The sequence below is a fragment of the Montipora foliosa genome, chromosome 3 (genome assembly GCF_036669935.1).
Source record: "Montipora foliosa isolate CH-2021 chromosome 3, ASM3666993v2, whole genome shotgun sequence".
Taxonomy (NCBI): Eukaryota; Metazoa; Cnidaria; class Anthozoa; order Scleractinia; family Acroporidae; genus Montipora; species Montipora foliosa.
In genome coordinates, this window is record NC_090871.1 from 68,252,515 (window position 1) to 68,259,819 (window position 7,305).

General features: G+C 40.1%; 2 long non-coding RNA genes across 26 annotated transcripts in view; one reads left to right on the forward strand and one right to left on the reverse strand.

Annotated features, from left to right (window-relative positions):
* LOC137996155 (uncharacterized) overlaps nt 1-1,218 on the reverse strand; it is a 2,597-nt gene extending 1,379 nt beyond the window's left edge. The window contains exons 1-2 of the long non-coding RNA XR_011122292.1: nt 1,061-1,218; nt 1-122 (exon numbers count right to left, since the gene is read on the reverse strand). The exon at nt 1-122 is cut by the window's left edge and continues 50 nt beyond it. This is a non-coding gene — a long non-coding RNA (uncharacterized lncRNA). The remainder of the gene's footprint in view (nt 123-1,060) is intronic.
* The window catches only part of LOC137998093 (uncharacterized), a 34,561-nt gene extending 27,256 nt beyond the window's left edge, over nt 1-7,305 (forward strand). For all 25 annotated transcript variants that reach the window (XR_011122665.1, XR_011122659.1, XR_011122680.1 and 22 more), the window contains 2 exons: nt 3,168-3,242; nt 3,588-7,305. This is a non-coding gene — a long non-coding RNA (uncharacterized lncRNA). The remainder of the gene's footprint in view (nt 1-3,167; nt 3,243-3,587) is intronic.

The following is a 7,305-nucleotide window of genomic DNA, read 5'->3' on the forward strand; positions in this document are numbered from 1 at the left end:
GCAGTAATCGTCAAGAAGGGATATAGAATCCCAATTATCCCTGCACGCGGTGGACAAGACACAATGTCTGGTCATTATCCTGCCAATGTTACCAACTACAGGCCAGGTAGAGATAACTTGACCTGTGAAGGAAGACAACTCTCTCGCGGTAACTTTGAAATCGGCTTCAATAATATGATCAATTGAGTTAATGATCTTAACAATTCTCCTTTCCACAATTTAAAAGTACCTAATGCAGCATTCCAGGTAATACCCAGCCAGTCCAATACTTGGGTGGGTTCCCATACCGATTTATCTTCATTGACAACAAAACCTGCGTTGCACAAATCCGCCCTTACAGCCCGGGCCTTAATGAGACAACTTTCTCTATCCTGAACAATCGCCCAACCATCATCCAAGAAGATGGCTTTACAAAGACCCTGTACTCTCCAATAACTTTTTTTTTTTTTTTTTAAGGCTTCAAAACCTTAGTAAAAACCGAAGGGGCAGAGGACAGACCGAACGGGACCACAGAAAAAACAAAATATTTCCTTAATGGAATCGGGCGCACGCCATGAAAACCCCAGAAAAGTTTGGTGCTCTTGTGCAATGTCTACATGATGGTAACCACTTTTTAAATCGAAGGAAAACATGAACCCATCCTTCACAAAATAAGACATAGCAATTTTCCAGTCCTCTTACTTAACACTTTGCTTAATTAATGACTTGTTGACATGACGCAAATCGAGAATAAGCTCTTCTTACCGCATGGTTGTTCAGAAACTGACAAAGGATTTACAACAAAAGGCTGCTCATTAACCAAACGCACCCGGTCTGAATTAAGGAGCTCAAGAACAGCTTGATCCACAAAAACAGCATAAATACAAGCCGACTTATTATTTTTCAGTTTTACGGCCAACGGAAAACTAATGAATGGCAGTCTGTAGCCATTTTCAATAATAGACAAAATGAAATCCGGAGCACCTATAGATCTGCAGAAAACTAAATTATTCTTCAGATTACCCTTAACACGTAATGAATGTCAGCTTTCAAGTTCGTAATCCTGTGTAAACTGATGTACCTGCGCCAAGGCATCATCATTGCTTTTGTTGAGCTGATTGGCCTGAGGTTGGCTTGTTGTAGGAGATTCCAGGGAAAGAATTGTAGCTAAGGGGCTGGTAACTTCCCGGCCAGAACAAGGATTGGCAGTCCTTAGCCCAGTGTCCAAATTTGCCGCATTTGAAACAGCGGAAGAGGAAGAAGTCGCCAAAAGCGTCTCTACGGCCTGAAAGATAAAGGCAATGACGAAACCTGTAGTAAACGGGAGGTGGGGGGGAGGGGGGGGGAAGGCTTAAAGCAGAAAGATGAATAAACTGTATGGAACCGCAAGCGTGAATGGTACTCAATAACTGGCCAATCGTACATACATGAAAAACAGAATGCACAATAGTGGGTGCGGCAGGTGTGAAATGAAAACACCGCAACTAACTACTTGGAATACCAGTGGAAAATATATTTACGTTCTAATTCGCTTCGCTCAAACGAACGTAAAACATTTTACCCTTAAATTCCCGTAATACAAACAAATACCACGAGAAATATGGTAGGATGCGCAAGCGTATCCAAAACACCCATGAACATACAAAGTATAGAGGAGACTCTTTATCTTATACCACGAAAAAGTTGATTATCAGTGCCCAAAGCAATTCTTGGTTTCTTTCCACGATCACTGGAGAGTTGTACTTTTTGGCGTCTCTTGCGACTCGCAGCTTCCCTTGCCTTCTTAAGACGTTTTTCATCTTCGGAGCCGGATGCAAGTTCGTCTCACTCGTACTCGGCTACGACCTGCCAGCCGTCCATGCTTTTATCAGCGATTTTTATCAGCTTCTGCCGCTTTCGAATACGTTGCCTGCCTTCTTGGGAAAGCTTCTTGATTTGCGACAACTTTGGCTCGATGCTTTCGCTCTCGGTTTCAATACTTTCCAAAATGGTATCCAGCTCGGCATTAAGCTCAAATTGTTTCTGGTTTCCTTTGAACTTTAGCTGCACAACTTCTTTATCTAACTTACTTCTATGCTCGATTTGCTTTCCTTTGTCTTCTAATTTTTTCTCAAGAAAATCTTTGAACATGGAAAAGACTTGATCAACGGCTGCTGAGTTGCCTCCACTGTCACCCGAAGACGTTTGGAATACTTCAGCCGAAACGGACGAACCTTCGCTCTGTATCTGGTCGTTGGGCATCACACGAATAGATGGGCTTAAAGCAGAAAGATGAATAAACTGTATGGAACCGCAAGCGTGAATGGTACTCAATAACTGGCCAATCGTACATACATGAAAAACAGAATGCACAATAGTGGGTGCGGCAGGTGTGAAATGAGAACACCGCAACTAATTACTTGGAATACCAGTGGAAAATATATTTTGAATAGTAGGCACCGTCCTTAAATACATCTGATTATTCTTTATAAACAATCTAATTTCGGGCTAGCTCGTCAGACCTTCGGGGTAGTAACCTCAAGTAACAGCTTGCCCGAAGGGCAACCTCATCTTTTCATTTTCGTCTCACCCTGCAATGGTTTTTCGAATCCTTCAATTATAACTGGTGACACTGAGTTATCGTCCAGATCTTCTTTTCCTGATACAGTCGAAGTGCCTATATATTTTAGAACTAACAGTTGGTTTCGAGTCTAACCTTTAAAACACTGCAGTGCGCAAAAAAGGAAAATACATGAACTTCGTCAAAGACATGAGAAGTAATTACAGATGTGTTAAATTTGTAAACCTTTCCATGAGCTCCCTTGGTGTTTTTTCCAACGAATGCTCTACGTTCTTTTAGAAATGATGAATCACATTGTCATTGAGAAAAAGCAACGACACTATATAATAAAATATGTAAAAAAAAAAAAATAATAAATCTAGCCATTAGAGAGGCATATTTTATCTTTAGTCGTTGAAATATAATATTTGGGATAGCACAGACTTAATAAAACCTCTTTTTTAGTTGATTCATTTGTAAATACAGTATACAAGTGTATCACTCAATTTCAAGTAGCCAGTTGTTAATTAGCTATACTTAGAGAGATTTACAACTGTATTCAAAGACAGATAAAGTTTCCATTATACTATTAATATTATTATTTTATCGTGTAGCTCATTTTGATATTGTTTTCTTCCAATTGACATAGAGGAAAGAAAAAGAATGGTCTCTCTCAGGAGATAAAGTTCGGACTAGCGAGAAGGAATTGTGTTTAAAACTGAGAGTAAGTCCTTGCTTAATTATAATTCTTGCAATTTTGTGAATTACATCGATTTAAAGTTAACCTGGACTCGTATATTTTCCGTAACCTGGTACATTCTTCCTACCCTGCGAGTAGTCTCTTTTCGGTCTTCCTTTTCCTGATTTTTCTTGGAAGATCAGAAGAAACTCTGCTCGGAGGGTACTTCCTTCCACAAAAAGCATCAAGCCCGTTTTACTACTGTTTCTTTTTTCGTTACCAACCGCCACGTTCATTTTTATTTGGTTTTTTTGGCTTTTACAAACACATACAATGAGATCCTTCATATCTAAAAACATGGATTAACATAAATTACTTTATTTTCGGCAGAGCCTACTACTCAAACAAAGTGCTCAACAGATGAAATGAAAAGGAAGCTATATTTAGATATCTCTCCCACTGGATAAGGCAGAGACATGTTCCAGGAAAAATTGATTGCGAAAAGTGCATTTTAAGAGCCGGCTGTACCCTTCAGTAGAAAGACTGGAGATCGGTGAAATATTATGTAAAAAACCAGATTGACAAAATGAAACTGGTATTTGATCCTAAGAACGTTAACCTTGAGATGAAATTTTGACCTTTTTACCATTTTTGTTGAAGTAGTTTTGAAGTATATTTCCAACTAAGTAAGGCAGGAACACGTTGCAGCAAAAGGTTATAGTGAAAAATTAAGTGTCAAAGGCAGTAGTACATGTACACTCCAGTGGTGAAGACTGGACAGCTTTTATTCATTTAAAGAACTATGGGCTCGTTTCTTAAAAGTCCCGTTCACTTTGTGGAACTACAAGGAAAGTAGAACGGTTCTTAAAAAAAACCAGCTTGCTCTCTTTGGTTTGTTGTCATTTAAATTGTCTGAATTTTAAATTGTTAAATACTTTTATCTTCAGTGTAAATTTGGGAAAGAAAAAACGGCTTTTCGGGACCTGTAACTGACGGGCCTTGGAGAAAGAGGCCTCAGATTGATTAAGGAAAGGGATAGTTGGCCCCTTGTTACTCGTTTTCGAAATTTCGTTTTTACTTGACTATTTAAGTGCTACTATGATCAAAAAATCGTTGTCTTTTTTTTCGTCAGACTCACTGGTTTAAGAATACAATACGTATGTACGCGGCTGAATTAAGGACGGTGTCTACTATTGTTATTGCGCATACGTTCTGCGCATATCGAGATACTCGGGTTTCCTATCGGTGATGCTTACTAATAATACAGGAATATTTTTGCGCGGTTTAAAATTATGCAGAGAAAGTTGATCTTAAAAAATTATCTTGGTATCCAAAAAGAAAATTGGGGGTAACCACGCATTGTTTAGAGATAATTTAGCTTCAATTTTTGTATAGGTAATCACATGATTTCGAGTGCAGTTTGGAATAAATTAGCTCGAGTAAATTTTTTCAAAGACGACCAAAATTGAATGAGCCCGTAGGGCGAGTGCAATTTGTAGTCAAAGACGACCAAAATAGGCCTTTTGCAGCAAATGATCACATGGTACAAAATCCGCCATGCTGGAGGGCAAGCTCATTATTATTCCCCCACTGGGACATTAAAATAAAGAGACCTGAACCAGTCAAGCGTGACTTGCCTTTGTTTTAATGTCCCAGTGGGGGAACAATAATGAGCTTTCCCTCCAGCATGGCGGATTTTGTACCATGCGATCGTTTGTTGCAAAAGACCTATTGCATGAGCCCGTAGGGTGAGTGCAATTTGTAGTCTTAGTGCTATTTATTCCAAATTGCAGAAGAAAAATCATGTGATTACTTATTCATAGTATACTTGAGTCACTTAGTGTTTAGTTAACAAAGTTTTCAAATCCAAGAAGAATTGTTTTTTTGGTCGTAGTTTACTTAGCTTAGATCTCTCCGCGCCAGGATGCGCATAAGGCCGCAACCCTCGTCTTCCAACCCACTCTGTATTCCGCTATGACTTTGACTTCTCTCCAGCTGTTCCACCATTCACTCTTTCGCTCATTTTCCACAGTTCGTCTCCACGTGGTCTTTGGTCGACCTACTGCCCGTTTCCCTTCTGGCTGCCACCCTAACGCTACCCTGCAGTTGTCGGTTGCATCTTTTCTCAAGACGTGCCCGATCCAGTTCCAGCGCCTCCTGCGGATCTCATCACTGGTCTTATTTATTCCTGTAATATCCCCTATCCTCTCGTTGCTCACTCTCTGTGGCCACCGAATTCCGAGGATTCGTCTGAGGCACACAAACTGGAATGCGTCCATCTTCTTTTCCTCCACCTTTGTCATTTTCCATGCCTCGCATCCGTAGAGTAGTACTGGGCGTACTAGCGTCTTGAACAGCTTGATCTTCGTTTGGCGTCCTATGCTCCGTAACCTCCATGTCTTGGTTAGGTTATAGAACGCCCTTCTTGCTTTATTTAGTCGGTTCCTAATATCTTCAGTTCCACCACCATCTTTCCTGACCGTTGCTCCGAGGTATACGAATTCTTCCACTTCTTCGACTTCATCTTGTCCAATCTTGACCCTGTCCTGCCGTTTTGCATTCGATCTCATCATCTTGCATTTTGCCGCATTGAGCTTCAGTCCTACACGCCCAGCGTTCTCCACCAATCGATCCGTCTTGCTCTGCTCTGTTTGGTCGTAGTAGCACTTTAAAAAGTTAACCAAAGTTGACGCACGACCAGCCAGGAGCCCATGTAATGGGCTCCTGGACAGTCTTATTAAGTCATGGGTCAATTCCGTTAACATAAACTTCTTGCATTGATGTAAATTCATTAATGGAACCATGTGTCTTTCAGAGTGGCTGTGGGTCAAAGTGACGGCTAATTTTGCTGACATTGCAGTATGTGTGTGACAAATTGTGGAAGGGGGAGGGACTTTCTCAGGAACGGAAAATTTTTGAGCTGGATCTTGTAAATGTATTTATTGTGAGTGTCTTTGCCTTTCCTATGGTAATTAGAACACGCATTTTTGTTTGTTTGTTTGTTTTTTTTTTTCGCCAGCGATTTCACTGACGGACTCTAGGGATTTAATTATGGTTCTCTCAGACGAGAATTTACAGGTTCAAAGAGGCTGCTAGGCAGCCATTCGAGCGGTGAAATGCACTGCTCATGGCTTAATTCGTTTGTCTTAAGGCTTGATGCAGTAAATTACTGCTCGCAATTAGGAAGACATGCTAGTTCTGCTTAGCGCAATAAGTGGTTTTGACACCTTTAATCCCAAATCGTTTTTCTTTGTTCAACCTCCCCTGTCCACAGCTTGTCCAGTTTGTGACTTGTGCCCACACGGTCTTGCAGGATCCAATACCGACGTTTTGTTTCATGTCATGTGTGTCGCCTGGTTAGAGTAAATTTTGTGCAGTACATTAAGATTACAGCGAAGCTCCAACAAACACAAAACAAAAACAAATAAATAAAACAACCCTGAAAACAAAAATAACAACCCCTTCCCCTCCAAAAGAAAAGAAGGTGAAAATTTAATTTGAAATATATTAGTGATGGACTAAACATTGCTTGTTAATGTCCGTACTGGGAGCTACGAAAGTCTATTTCTAAGGAGGGAGAATTTGCTTAAAGATATATTTGTAGGATCTTAGTGTTAAAACTTGTTTTTACAGCAAAAATGCTGTCTTGTGTGGAGGTACTTTTGATTTTAAGCACATGTTAAATTTGGAAATGACAATAAAAACAAGCAATAGAAAAAATGGTGGTTTCACTGTTCTTGGCATAGAAAAAGTGTAGTGCATTCCGTAATCATTCTTCTATAGTCGCTTATCTTCTCCAAATGTTTAGATTTAACAGTTGTCCGGCAAAGGTGTTTGCTAGCAAAACTTAATTATTTTTGTTCGGGTGCGTTTGCTCACTATGAGTTTACGTGACCACGAGAACGAATTCATGAGAAGATCATCCTGGTCCGAGCCATGAAGAAAACCTCAAACTCACTACTAGAGACTTGAATTGTGGGAAACATTGTTCCTTCATGACTGCAATGAGTCTTGTAAACGAAGAAAAATGTTATAGCTGTAGCTGTAGCTTGAAATCCTAGTCAGAAATTGTTTGAGTCTTGCTTGCTTTCAGCAACTGTATGACCTA